This window comes from Typopeltis vanoorti, chromosome 9 (assembly GCF_054136105.1).
Source record: "Typopeltis vanoorti isolate ZY-2024b chromosome 9, IOZ_Tvanoo_1.0, whole genome shotgun sequence".
NCBI lineage: Eukaryota > Metazoa > Arthropoda > Arachnida > Uropygi > Thelyphonidae > Typopeltis > Typopeltis vanoorti.
The window spans coordinates 92,383,982-92,398,794 of NC_143557.1; the positions used below are offsets into that span (position 1 = coordinate 92,383,982).

A 14,813-nucleotide genomic window follows, 5' to 3' on the forward strand; every position below is an offset into this window, starting at 1 on the left:
TCAGTTATCTGCATCGAATGCTCCTTGGAAATCTAGAAAGGGTTACTGCTTGAATTTCAAAAAATTTCAATTAGTTGGCTGATCATGAAAATTTATTCAGTGGTGCAATTTACTACTTGGTAAGCCTGTTGGTTTTTTCTTCTTTATAAACAGTTTCTTTTTATTCTAAGCTAATTATTAACGAGAAGCTGATCAGGATAGTCTTCTGTGATTATTTTTTCAATGTTGTCAATCTTTTTCAATTTGTATCATAGGTGGCGATTGATTTTTTACAAATGTCTAGTATACCTTCTTTGTAAAGAATGTTATTGGAAATTTTTATTGTGAATCAAGTCATCCTTCTGCTTGAAACCTTCTGCATTCATTTGATCTAGTTTTGGAGCTCCTCTTTTCTTAAGAGCGCCTAACTAAATTGCTGGAGAAATTGCAGAAATGACTCTCCGTTTCTTTCTGAATAATTCTTTCTGTTTTTTGAACGCCTCGTCTTCACTGTAGCAAGCAGAACGTGATATTTGTTCTTAGGTTGAAAATATTTGACTCTGAATCCCGTCTAAGACTTTAGGAACCTTTCATCACGCAAAGCAAGAAAATAAGCCAGAGAATACTTGCAATTAACAATGACATAGTGCACTGGTCCCATAACTAGTGATGCTTCATAGGTCCTTCAACCTATGCCTGCATGTGATTAATATTTAAAAAATATATAAATAAATAAATAATAATAGCACTGTCTTTAGTGGTAAGGCACATCTGGTACTCATAGCCATTGTACAGAGCAGAGGGTTCCCCCCCCCCATACTATTAGAATAAATTCCTTCTCGATAGGTAGGAAATCATTATTTGAATTAGCATTAGAATACCAATGTGACAACGCAAAAGCCGTCATGGATATCCTGTATCATGAACAAAATGTACATAAAGTGGAAATTAATGAAACTTCGCAAAACCTGATCGAATTGTAATCGAGAGTTACACCATGAAGTCATTAACATTCTATCATCGGGATTGAGACGATATGAACATAAAGGAGTAACCTAATGAAATCGAAATGGTATTCAACAAGTAGGGGTAGCACTTCTTGTCTTAGATTCACTGATGAAACTAAGGCAAGTTCCTCGGGTGCAAGTAAGGACTCAAATCAAAGTTTATTGACTTTTTTTTTTTTTTTTTTTGGAAAAGTTGTAAGTTGTTTTGAAATACTTCTTGTTGAATGCTGTTTCAAAGGAAGGATGTTCATAAAATAAAAGAGCAAGAAGAAAAGCAGGTTGAGTGTGATTATAGTTGCCCAGTAAATGGGTGCCAGGCAGCTGCTGCTCTTGTATTAACAAGTTCGACAGAACGTAGAGGAACAATGGATTGGTTTCCAGTTCAGTGGAGCAATGACCATTCAATAGACACAGAGTAGAGATATTGCCTCTATGAGATAGAAATTCAAATGAATCTCTAAACCAGGGATCGTTTATATGAGAAGAATTGCCCTCCTCTGAACAGCAATTTTTAGAGAAGTTTTAGATGCTTCTCCTCAAACATCTGAACAGTATTCTCAGCATGGGCGGATTTAGGATTTGCTATCAACCATCACACGCATTGATGGCAAATCTGGCAACCCAATTACAGAGGGTGACAGGTAGGCGATGGCAATTTATTTAAGAGGTCATGATGCCATATACAATCAAAAGCTCTGGAAATGTCAAAAGCGATTGCACAAGTTTCTCAGAACATTTCCACAACACATATCTAGTGGTGGGTGATGTGAGCTAAGAGGTCAGTTGTGGATCTTGAATGGGAGAATCTAACCTGTGATCGCTGATTAATTGGTGAGCCTCTAGGTAGTGGAGAAGTTGGGTATGATGATTTTCTCCATTATTTTGGAGAGAACTGAGGCGATGACGAGTGGCCAGAAGTTAGACGTATATCTCCCTGTTTTTGAATGGACTGAATATGAGTTTTTTCGTCACAATGGAATAAGTATCATCTATACAGACGACAGGACAGGAGTTATCTTTGGAGCACAATATTTGAGGATACTTGGAGAGATGTCCTCGAGGCCAGAAGACGTTTTAGCATCCAAGCCAGATAATAATTTTCTAATGTCTTTCTCTCTAAAAACTACAGGAATATTCTTATTCTTATGTCTCCTATAGAGAATTCTTATGCCTCCTATAGAGGAGCCTCCCAGTGGAAGAGTTCGAGGAAAAAAGCGATGCGAGGAGGTAAGCTTTATATTTGTGTGAAGTAACAGTGGTATCATTAGAATGAAAGAGAGGTAAAAGTGCTGGTTAACAGAAGTTGCATCCAATGGTTTTAGCAAAGGGACCAGAAGGCATCGTTTGGCTCTTTTTTTTTGGTTCTGATGGTTCTTTTGCGTTTGCTGCATGTATAGCCAGAATAAGAATTGGAGTAATTGATGTGAGCCATCAGCGATAAGCTGAGTTTTTTCTTCCACTGCTTTGCTACACTTTCTGTCAAATCAGGGCCCAGAAAGTTGATTAGGATTTACATTAAATGGAGGATGAAAGCCTTCATGTTGAAGAGGATAATTTCTGTGGTTCGTTCAGAGCAGGTGTTATGGTGATATTGAGCTGAAGCAACAGTAAGACCAGGAAAGGAGTAGACGTTTCACAAATCATTCCATTCGACATTTCAATAGTGCCAGAGGATGCAAGAACGGGAGTGGTTTAAGGAAGGGCATTCTGTGAGAGAGAGGAGACTTGCACAGGATTATGGTTTGAGTTACCGAGAGGGTGGTGACCTCTGCGGTGTATCTGGAACAGGTGAAAAACAGATCCATAGTCATCAGGAATTCGTGTAGGTAGATGAATGATTGTGTTAGGTGATTGCTTTTGACAAAGATTTCTGCCTCTCGTTCATCTTAGTTGGTGATGTTGGCAAAAGAGGAGCCAGTTGGAATTTTGGACGTTCAGTTACCTATGAAGATGACCTCACTATTTCGGTTGTTTATTTGCAGATGGTTGGGTTTCATGGAGAGGAATGTGAAAATGTGTTAGCATCTATCGGAGTTTGGAGAAACGTAAGTGCAGCAGATGAATGTTACTAAACGAGGCCGGAAACCTTGAGCCAGAGGAAGTCGAAAGCATGCATTCTAAATTTGCTACTCTCTAGTATGCAATATCTAATTTCGCACAGGTGCCACTCTTGTGGCGAAAGGAATTGTGAATTACATAAATTGGACATTGAAGGTGGGCAATAGTGAATGGAGATATCACGGAAGAGACTCAGACGTTCACTAATATATCAGAAAGTGAAGTAAGAACACATTTGTCCAATGTAAAAAATGAGCCAGAGGAGGAAGTCAAGCACTTTTCTTAATCACATAGCGAATATTAGATTAATGTGCACAAAAGGATGTAAGTACCAATCTAGGCTTCCTGCTTAATCTTAAGCTCATCTCATTAGGTGAGCTAAGAATTAAATAAATCTGAAACCCTCTTTAGAGACCAAATGAGGATCTCAAATCATTTAAATTCTCATGTAAAAGAGGTGTTGAGCTGACACTGAGCAGTGAAAATCATTTTGTAGCTAATTTGTATCAACACGAGGTAGGAAAATGGCATAATTGAAGCTGAGTTCATTATAGATGTGCCTTTACAATTCAGCATTAGACAGTTTTACATCGTATATGCATGGAAATGACCAATGTTTCATCACAGAGACAAAAACTTCACGTGATGTATTTCAAGAAGTTTCAAATGATGGATTTCATTGTGACGTAAAACAAAAAACAAGACAAAAGATAATGCAATAATGTAATAAGATTGTGTGTGTGTGTGTGTGTGTGTGTGTGTGTGTGTGTGTGTGTGTGTGTGTGTGTGTGTGTGTGTGTGTGTGTGTGTGTGTGTGTGTGTGTGCGTGCGTGCGTGCGTGCGTGCGTGCGTGCGTGCGTGCGTGCGTGTGTGTGCGTGCGTGCGTGTGTGTGTGTGTGTGTGTGTGTGTGTGTGTGTGTGTGTGTGTGTGTGTGTGTGTGTGTGTGTGTGTGTGTGTGTGTGTGTGTGTGTGTGTGTGTGTGTGTGTGTGCGTGCTCGCGCGTGCTTGGCGCGCGCGCGTGCTTGCGTGCGCCTGGTGGAACGCTTTAAAATTATAGCCAGCAAACAGGATACATTAATGTATACTATTCTGCAGAACACGGAACCTAAGAAGAGGATATGACTACTTCCTAGTATATTTATGTTAAAGAACTTACTTTTTATTATTAAAAAAAAAGTCTTGTAGAGCTGTTCGTTTCAAGGAAGTAGAAAAATATCTTTTAGTTCCAAACTTTTAGAAGATTGATAGACAACCAATCTCTATCCTTAATCAGCACCCATCACCGGTAGGCTAAGCGCTATTAAGAATTTAAGAGGCATCAAGAGAGAATTTACGGCATACAACTGGCGCATTTCATGGTCCCTAACACTATATCACCCTAACAACAAAATTAACAAGCGAAAATGTTTTTCATTGATATTGGCTTTTTATCACCCAGTGAGAGGCTTGTCACCTTAATTATTGTGATATTTGAAGTATCTTGAACTACTGTTCGACCACAGATGCAAGAACCCTGGCTGACAAATTGCCAAGAAGAGTCAATTCAAGTTGAAAGGTTAAAGGAATAAGGCGATGTACGAATTCGTATCAACACGCGAAATCGCAGTCTTTAACGTAAAATTTCCCAACTGCTGTACAAGCAAAATAGTTACCACTTTAAAAACTAGAATTTTCATAAAAGAAAAGCTAATTTTCCGACGTATAATAATAAACACTCATCCCACGAAACGCATTGATTACCCTATTATGGGAATGGATTCACCTTCTGCCATGCGCAGAAGTGTCAAGGGATCTGGCATCTGTGGTCGGACAGTATCATGTTTGGACGTTAGCTGATAAGCTGGTGGAGAGAACTCCTCCACCCCCTTATGAAACGGACTAACTCACCTTCAGATGAAAAGCCCTAATAAAGGTTCTGCGAGCTGTACACGGGATTCGAATCTATCGACTATTACGTAGTAATAATGCTTAAAGATAACATTTTATTGCAATTTAGATAATTTTGTTGCAGGCGAGTATGTTGTAACAAATAACTTCTTTTCAAACACTATTTATGGTATTTTTATATACAGTATAAAAAGAAATTATTATATAGAGAAGATATCATCAGTTGTTTACGAGAACAACTTCTTTGTATGAAGCCAACTGGTTTACTCTGCAATCTGCAGCAAGCAGGTTCGAGAGTAGTGGTTTACTCTGCAATCTTGCAAATAAACACTGGGGGGTGGGGGTAGTGTTATTTATACATGATCTCAACACACACACACAGTAGAATATTATTTACAGCAAGCAGGTTCGAGAGTAGAGTAGAGTGTCGTCTGCTTCCATTTTTAAACAATATCTCATAAACATAGTAAAGCAACTTCAAAACAAACAAAAATAGTTCGAAAATGGAACATAAACATTAAATGGGACTAAAATATAATGGAAATAAAATAATGAATTTTATCAATAATAAAAAAAAAGAACACCTATAGCGAAACAATAGTAAAACAGTCGCGCGTAATAAATCTAAATTATGATAATAAAATAAAAACAAAAATATTTTTAATTTAACATTTTCACTTTTGGGTTTGTGGTGATGTTATCGGGATACCCAACAGCATTATTAAACTTATGTTGAATAGAAGTTAGCTCCACAAGATCTCTGCATGCTATCGAAGATCATGAATAACTTTCTGATTATCTTAAATCAGGAAAATGTTTATTTCCCAAATATCAATACATTTCTTTTACTTCCCAACATTCAAGTGTCCTTTCCCAAGAATACTCACGTGCTGCAGTAGGTTTTTCGACTTCTCGTGTGTGTGTGTACAGTGACACAACACACAATATCCTCGCCCTACGTCTCACTTGATTTATAAGTGAAATTTATATTATTTTTCTAACCTAAAGACTTTTCCTTAATTAATGCGATACTCATGAAAATGGTCCTTTTGAATCCCTATGCATGTAAGTGAATTATTTTTCGTTTCTTTATTTTGTTGTAATAAATTGAAACGCCTTATATCTGAAATTATGTCAATAGTAATTCAGATGAAAAGATAATCTTCTATGACACGTGTTATTTTAAATATAATTTATTATTCCTTATCAGTTTTTTATTAACTACTTTTATAGATTTATTTTTTAAAAAATAAATAAATAAATCAGCTAACGCCTTTTATTTCCTTATTTATTTTTTTTATTACTTTCAAATACCATAATTTTAAAGAATTACTTTTTTTCATTTTTAGTCGTAATAAACATGAACAGACTAATAAAGGGGGGGGGTAAAATTAATATTTGTTCTCGAAGTCGCTTACTGGAAACTTCCTTTCTTTTTTTTTTTCCCCGAGTGGAATGCTTTGATAAAGTAATGTAAGGTAATCTTCGTTCTATGTAACCTTTTTTTTTTTTTTTAGAAAGAGAGAGAAAGAAGCATCTTGTGTTGCAAGATTTATTTACTTCTCTAGAGCAGCGCTTCCCAAACTGTGGGACGCGACCCCCTTGAGGGGGGGGGGCATAGGTTTTGTTGAGGTGGGCCGTCAAATAATGAAAACAAATTTAAAATCTATAAGTTAAGGGGATAAAAATCCCTTATTGTTTTTCAGCCAGTAAGGGAAACTAAGATCGAAAACTACGATCTGTAACGTTTCATGCCGACGAACTGTCAGCGTATCCAAGCGTAAGTGACCACTTGGTAGTGCCACACCACGGCAACTCGTTGCAAAGGTGGAGCAAGCTCCCTCACTGTTCTTGATATTTTCTCATAATGTAAAACACAGCTCTTAAGAGATGTAGTACTGTTTTACATTATGAGAGAGAGGTCACTACCCAGACCGGTTTCAACCTTTTTTGAGGTCTCAGCTGAGACCTCAAAAAAGGTTGATGGATGGTTGATGGTCTCAACCTTTTTTACTTCCCAACCATCCATCAACCAAAAAAGGTTGATGGATGGTTGAAACCGGTCTGGGTAGTGACCTCTCTCTCATAATGTAAAACAGTACTACATCTCTTAAGAGCTGTGTTTTACATTATGAGAAAATATCAAGAACAGTGAGGGAGCTTGCTCCACCTTTGCAACGAGTTGCCGTGGTGTGGCACTACCAAGTGGTCACTTACGCTTGGATACGCTGACAGTTCGTCGGCATGAAACGTTACAGATCGTAGTTTTCGATCTTACTGGCTGAAAAACAATAAGGGATTTTTATCCCCTTAACTTATATCAACCTCGCCAGAAAAAAAAAATAGCCGTTTTGGCTTTTCATCAAATTTAAAATCTTTTAAGACTAAGTAGATTTTTTTTTATCTTAAAATAAATGTATTTAAGTTTTATTATTTATTATTTCTTTTTTTGTTATTTTTTATGTTTTAATGGGAAAAAATCACACATTGGTGCGGGTTCACGAATTTTGCTTCCTGCGTATTTCAGCGCTTAATGAATATTAGTAAATATATGCTTATTCATATAAGTTTCATTTCAAAGCAGAACTCTAAGAATTGCAGTTTCAAATATTTCACCTGATATTGGTGTAACAGTATTGAAACACATCCATCACATTAAATTGTTATTAAGCTTCTTTTATGTTTTTAATTCTTTCTTTATTACTAATCGTTTTACGTTTCATGTGCTTGTACTGCAAATGTACAAAACAGTATATCTATCTATATAAAAATATAATGTGGCATGTCAAATGTGTATGTAAGATGCTAAAAATGTAATATTTGCATTTGATTTTTGCAATACTCGCTGTGTATCTTTTGTATTGAATATAAATATAAAAATTATTATAATAATATATATCTATATTACGATTTTTTTCGAGGGGGGGAGTCGTGAATTATTTTAATATTTCCCAAGGGGGCCTTGACATCCAGAAGTTTGGGAAGCACTGCTCTAGAACATTTAAGATTCAGTATTTCGATCTTAATTAGTGCTTTTTATGTCACGTGGCTATTGTTACAAATCTCAATAAAAAAAATAACAAAGAAAACGGGATCCAGTTACGTATCTTGTGACAAAAGTGACAGAGAACCAACTTTTAGTATTAAATGCATTATTATCAAAACTTCATTTCAGTTAGCTAATTCAAGAAATATAGATACTTCACAATTCTTGATTAAATGTTTAATATATTTATGAATTAAAACTCAGTATTTCACCACGAGAGATTACAAAAAAAAAAATGCAACGTTGTCGAAACGAATTCACGGAATCTATTAAGAAGTTTCTTGAAAAGCTGGGGATTATATTTATTGAAAAATAAATAAATAGAGGAAATCGGAAGAATGGTCGTGACGGGCTCTTTGGAACAGGCCCCATAAAATTACATATAAAAATTCATAGTCTAGAACAGGACACCTATGACAAAGTAACCAGAAAGAGAGGGGAGACATCTATTAAGCGGATTGCTTTCTAATGTCAATAATCAATAATTCTTATGAGGTTTTGAGTGCATCAATACAAATATGAGAATGATATTCTAAAGTCTGTCGGATTTAGGATTTATAAAGTCTGAGGAGCTGAGCAGGAGAAAGCTAGTATTGTGAACATTGGGTCTTTCTTCTGGGCAACAAGATGGAAATATATCTCGACAGCATTGAAATGCACTAGATTATCTTTGATTATGTCAAATCTCGAAGTTTGAAATATTTCGAGATTTGACATATTATTCTTTCACGAATCTTTAATATTTTAGATGAAGGCATGAGAAGAGTAGTCTGGGTTTTGGCCAAATAGATCATGTATAGACCACATTAACACCTTTAGAATAATAATCGAACATTCGTGTGAATTTAACTCTCCTTTATATTTGCTGTTTGTAGATTATGAAAAAGCCTTCGATTCCATTGCTAGAGATTGTGTGGAATACACTTCGAAACGAAGGAATGCCACAGAAGATAATAAACCTCATACAAGAAGGATATAACAAATGCCAATGCCATTGCTGCATGATGGATATCTGACACTTCAAACTTTATCTTCAAACTATATCTGGAGTGCGACAAGGATGTCTGCTATCTCCCTTATTATTTATACTGGTACTAGATCAAATTCTAGAACCGACAGCAGTGAAACATGCCAAAGAAATATCATGGAAAATAACTAAAACTTTGGGGATCTATGCAGATGATATATGTCTAATTGCTCACAGACATGCAAAAAACCAACCACATTACAGGAAGAATAATTGAAAGTTGGTTTGAAAATAAATACAAACAAAACAAAAGAAATGAGAATCAATGTGAACAGCAAGGCACCAATTACGATTGAAAATGGAAAAATCGAAACTGTTTCACATTTTGCATATCTCGGCAGTGTTTTATCTGCAGGTGGAAGAGCAACTAGAGATGTTGACATAAGGATTCAAAAGGCAAGAAGTGCATAACTTAGTAGAGTATGGAAAATGAAAAATATTCACACAGATACAAAATTAAAAATATTTAATGCGTGTATTAAATCAGTTCTTTTAGTTCTTTTATATGGATATGAAACGTTGTTGGTTTGAAAAGAAATACTAAGAAAATTACAAACATTCATAAACCGATGTCTGTGGAGCATACTTCGAATTTGTTGACCACAAATTATTTCTAACGAAGACCTCTGAAAAAGAACAAATCAACAAAACGTCAACCTTGAAATCAGAAACAAAAATTTAGAAGGATTGGACATACGCTTACGAAAGATCGTGCAGAAATCTGTCACGCAGCCCTGGAATGGAATCCACAAGGAAAGAGAAAGCGTGTCCATCCTAAAAGTACACGCAGGAGATCGACTTAATAGAATTTGAGAAGAGTTTTGCTGAACTAAGACCGATAGCAAGAATAAGGAACCGATGGAAAGCATTTACAGACTCCTGATGTTCCTGATGGACAGAGCCGGCGCTAGGGTCTTTGTCGCCCGCATGCAATGTCTATCTAAGCGCCCCTGAAACGATCCGGGCGTGTGTGGTTCTTTTACGATAATAAAAATGGAAATTATTTCAAATTTCTTAAATAAATTTTGACAGAACAGCCACACGTTGGTTCGCTAAATGTAACGAACCGGAGGTGTTGACTAGGCAGGATAATCGTTAAAAACCCGAATATTCAAAGAATTCTCAAAAGTTAAAGCAAATTTTGATAAAGTCACTTCGCTTTAATCGTTGAATATAATGATACAGGGATTATAGCCTTCTCACCGACCCGAATCGCTAACAAAATTAAAATGAATTTTAATTAAAGTTAAAATTTATTTGAACTAAAGTTTAAAAAATTCTTGCATTTTACAAGTTACTAAATTCTTAGTAGCTTGTAAAAAATTTTAACAATATTTATAAGTGGAACTATCTTTTAGGAAAATAAAAGAAACTCAAGATAGATGAGAAAATAAGAAATGAATTCAGAAATAATTAGCACATTTAATATAAATATTCAAAAAATAACATCTTTACGGAATAACAGAAAATAAATTAAATTACATAAATATACTTCAAATTTTTTAATTAAAATTTTAGGGTTTTTGATTTCATATTCATAAAATTAGAAATAATGGTCTTAACATTTAATTCCACACATATATCATTTTCAATAGCTATTAACGGCAAACTAACAAGCCTTTTTTGTGACATACTTATTTTTAAGTTGGTTTTAATCAATTTCAACTTGGAAAAGGAACGTTCACTGCTCGCTACACTAACAGGTAAGGTTAATAGTATTCTTAAAGCAATTGAAAAGTTAGGGAAAGATAATTATTGGACACAATAAAATTAAGAATATCGAAAGAGTTTTGAATATTTAAATTATCCTTCTGGAAAATATCCCGGAAAGCACATAACTCTTCATATAGTTCTATTGCATTTACATCTTTATTGTCGCCGTCCTTCAAGAGAATCTCTAAATCGTCATAATTTTTTCGTAAATCTTCGTTATTAATTTGTAGTAATCTATACAAGAAAGTGAAATTATCATAATATGTTTTTAGTTGTTCAAAACGTTCTATTAACGAACACATTGCAACGCCTAGAAGTGTATAAAACATATTCACTCTCAATTTATCTTCAGGCGATTGTGGCGTTTCGTCATGATGCTCGTAGTCAAATTGTCGTGTCTTCTTTCGTCGTCGAACTTCTGTACCAGTACTTCCGTAAGAAATTTTTCATGTGAGTTAAACTAGTGTTATGTCAATGCAAAGTTGTACTTACATTTCTCCAATCGTTATAACTTTCTACAAGACTACTTGATTCAGAAGTTACGAAAGGTTTGCGACAAAAGCAAAAAACCGAATTTAAAATTTCGGAATAAATGAGCCATGTTCTTGGCACGAGCTCACCGTTTATCATTTTTCTATTATAACACGTATCACCAAATTTATGACCATATGTATTTCTGGGACATATTATATTTTTCTTTTGAACAGGCCCCATTTCAATTAAAACAATTCGTAATTTTTCATCAATATTTCCATTCACCTGGATCTTCTAAATTTACAGAGACTAACAATGTGTTAGTTTCGTGGTCAACTACAACTAAATCTTCTCCTAACTGTTTTTCACTTAAATCATGCGTCTTGTTATCTTATTCAATAGTTGCAATAGTACTTTCATGCAAACTGGATGATGTGCACAGTTCTTCAACTCTGATTTCTGATGTATCGAGTTGGTTACAATCTGCATCAGAATATTTTAATATTTTAACAAGTTTATTAAGAGCCCCAGTTCGTTTCTTAATATCTGCTTCTTTTGCAGCATGACACTTACGATTTTGAGCGCCGGATAACTTTTTTTTAAAATTTTTGATTCCATTTCTATTTTATACCACAAGAAATTATTACACAACACGACACAGAGATGAAATAATAGTCCGCACTGCGCTACTGTCAGTAGCCTACTGAGATGCATGCCATATGACTGGTTAACTAGCAACAAATGTTTTGTACAGGTTTTTATGTGCAGAAACGAACAAAAGTTCGTTTCTGCACATAAAAACCGTTCACCATTTCACTTTAGGTAGACTGCAGTAGACACAACATTCTGCAGGCAAGCATTTAGCCTGCTCTCGCTGCAAAATTGTAAACAGCCAGCTGATCAAAGAGGCGGCAATATACAATTTTTTTTAAATTTTTATTCGGTGTATCCGGCCTTATTTATTTTAACATTGATCATTCTACGAATTTTTTGTTTTCATGATAAAAATTTTGTTTGTTAAAAATGAACTTATGAACGGTGCCTCGGCGGCGGCGCCCCCTTCGTAGCGGCGCCCGCATGCACCACATGCTCTGCATGCCCGCTTCCGCCGGCCTGCTGATGGAATATGGGAAAGAAGGAAAGGGGGAGACAGTCAATCATTGTTAAAGAAATCTGATGAGGACGCCATCCACATACTGCAATGAACAACGAAAGTGAAAGCTAGCAATATATTTACAAAGGAAAAACCTCGACACCAATCATGATCCTTGGAAATATCAAGAGCGACATAGTGTATAAATTTCTCCAAATCTTTCTATTCCCTGTATCATCCAAAGGTAGGTGAGGTAAACTAAAATGTAGTGAGGAAGCTAGTTGTTGATAAATTCTCCGTCACTTTTGAGAATATTGAGATAAGGGCATTGGGACAATACTTTCATGGCTGACCTTTATCTCCCTTTAGATGAATAAATTGGATAAAATGCTGGTTTTTATTTGTTTATTTATTTTTATTTATATATATATATATATATATATATATATATATTTTTTTTTTAATCTTCAACTGCTTTTGCACGCCTGGTGGAGAACCACGCTTGAATTGGGACAAGAGTTTTGAATAGAGTGGGGAATAAAGGCACACATTAAAGCCAGCAAGAATAATTTCAGTTATCTGATCGAAACAAGTGCTTGGATCAGGAGAGTAAAATCAATTAGATTATGGAAATTTGACATGTAAAATCACTAAAATCATCCTAATTAACGCATACACTCTCCAACCAAGAGACTGTAGGTTTGAATTCCACAGTGGACATGAATGTTTGTGATTGTCTTTAGGTGGAATTAGTAAGCTTTGATATTCTAGCAATGGTACCTACAGATTCAGTTCTCAGTTGCTGTCTATCATTCATATGGTGAGATATTTTACTGTCTTTATTATTATTATTATTATTATTATTATTATTATTATTATTATTATTATTATTATTATTATTATTATTTAAACTCCTTAATGTCTGATACAAAATCATTTGTTTGGAAATATTTTATTTAAGAACCGTAATGAAAAAAGTGCATTTGAAAGGTGTAGTTCCACAATACTGTACCAGGCTATCAGGCTCATAGTTCAGACAAGCATTTGAAGCAACAACTGTTCTGCTACTAATGGCTCAGTTAAGTAAGTTTGAGAGCGGTTAGTAGTTGGAAGGAGACCAATCGTTCGATGCTGTTGGCACACTCTCCCTCGATGAGTCTTTGGACTCCCTGGAGGTGTCAAATAATAATAATTTCAGATAATAGAGAACAGCACTTCAAACATCCTGAATTTATTTAATGCAGTGAAAACTATTTTGGCAATTTTTGTTGAATCAGAAAGCCTTTATTCTAATAGTTGATTTCATAAAAATATAAGCGAATTTTCATGGTTAAAATTATCGTCTGCCTTTTATATAAACTACGTGTTTATTTCTTTATTTTACAAATAGGCTTGTAGTATTTAAAAGCAATAAATATTATTGTTAAATTAAAACGCAATTTAGCAAATTTACATGATTAACTATACAGCTTTTATAGCTGACTTGTGAGATGTTTTCCTCCAATCCCTGTGTATGGTTACTGCAATTTCCAAATCTCGAGAACTGTACGGTACTTGAGGCAAAATAATGTAGCATGACTTATTTCTGATCAAAAGATGCTAACGAAATTCCTTTCGCCTGTAGGCATGGCGCGATGTTACAGTTCCGAAGCTAATGCTTCATCTCCTAATGTAGATCACATGGAGCTAGCGTTTCTAATTACTGCCGGTGTATCCGTAATCACCAGGGAATCACACGAAAATCTGTCAGAGTCGTTTCAAACGAGTTTTAATCGCCGAATTAATGTACTCTGGCATTACACGGAAGAGTAACAAGGAAGGTTGAAGGTACCAAATGGAATTAGGAAATTGCGTATTCGTGGTTCTTCCTTCATTTCATTAGGGGAGGCAACCACTTATTTTTCTACCTTATGAGCACCTTGGGATTTGTATGAAGATACTTATAGAAATAACTGATTCGATTTTGATGTTGAACAAGTGCGATTCCAATTTACTTTAATTTATATGCCTCACTGTGGGTAAATCGTTATTCAAAACCTCGGAGATTTAAATGCACACTTGAAGCTTAGTAAATCATATAGAAAATGAATAAAGAGGAAGGAAACTAAATTACTCATACAAATTGTAATATTTCCCCCCCTCTTATTTCTTTTATCTTCAGTTCATGCATCACTAATTTATGTGCTGAGTATTATTTTAAAACAGGTGCACGTAAATTTAATTAAGGTTGGATTGGACTTACTGGAATTGCAGCCGAAACAAGTGTGGCTATAAAATAAGAGGAATTTAGTATACATATATTCATATACTCATATTTAGTATTCATTCTAAATATATGCAGTGCTTAAAGAAATTTATTGTTTTCTTGGTTGAATAAAATAATTTCGCTCCTTTCCTAATCACAAATATAAATAAATAAATATGACAATGTCATAAATTTAAGGTACCTGTGTAACCTTCAGACAACACTGAAGATCCACAATGCTAGACCGCCAGAAGAAATACCGGATAGCTTCCATTGCAGTCGC

The 14,813-nt window shown here is 35.1% G+C and overlaps 1 long non-coding RNA gene across 1 annotated transcript in view; it reads left to right on the forward strand.

Moving 5' to 3' along the window:
• Positions 1 to 5,695: 5,695 nt before the first annotated feature.
• The window catches only part of LOC150103251 (uncharacterized), a 41,027-nt gene continuing 31,909 nt past the window's right edge, over positions 5,696 to 14,813 (forward strand). Inside the window, exon 1 of the long non-coding RNA XR_016548772.1 lies at positions 5,696 to 5,997. This is a non-coding gene — a long non-coding RNA (uncharacterized LOC150103251). The remainder of the gene's footprint in view (positions 5,998 to 14,813) is intronic.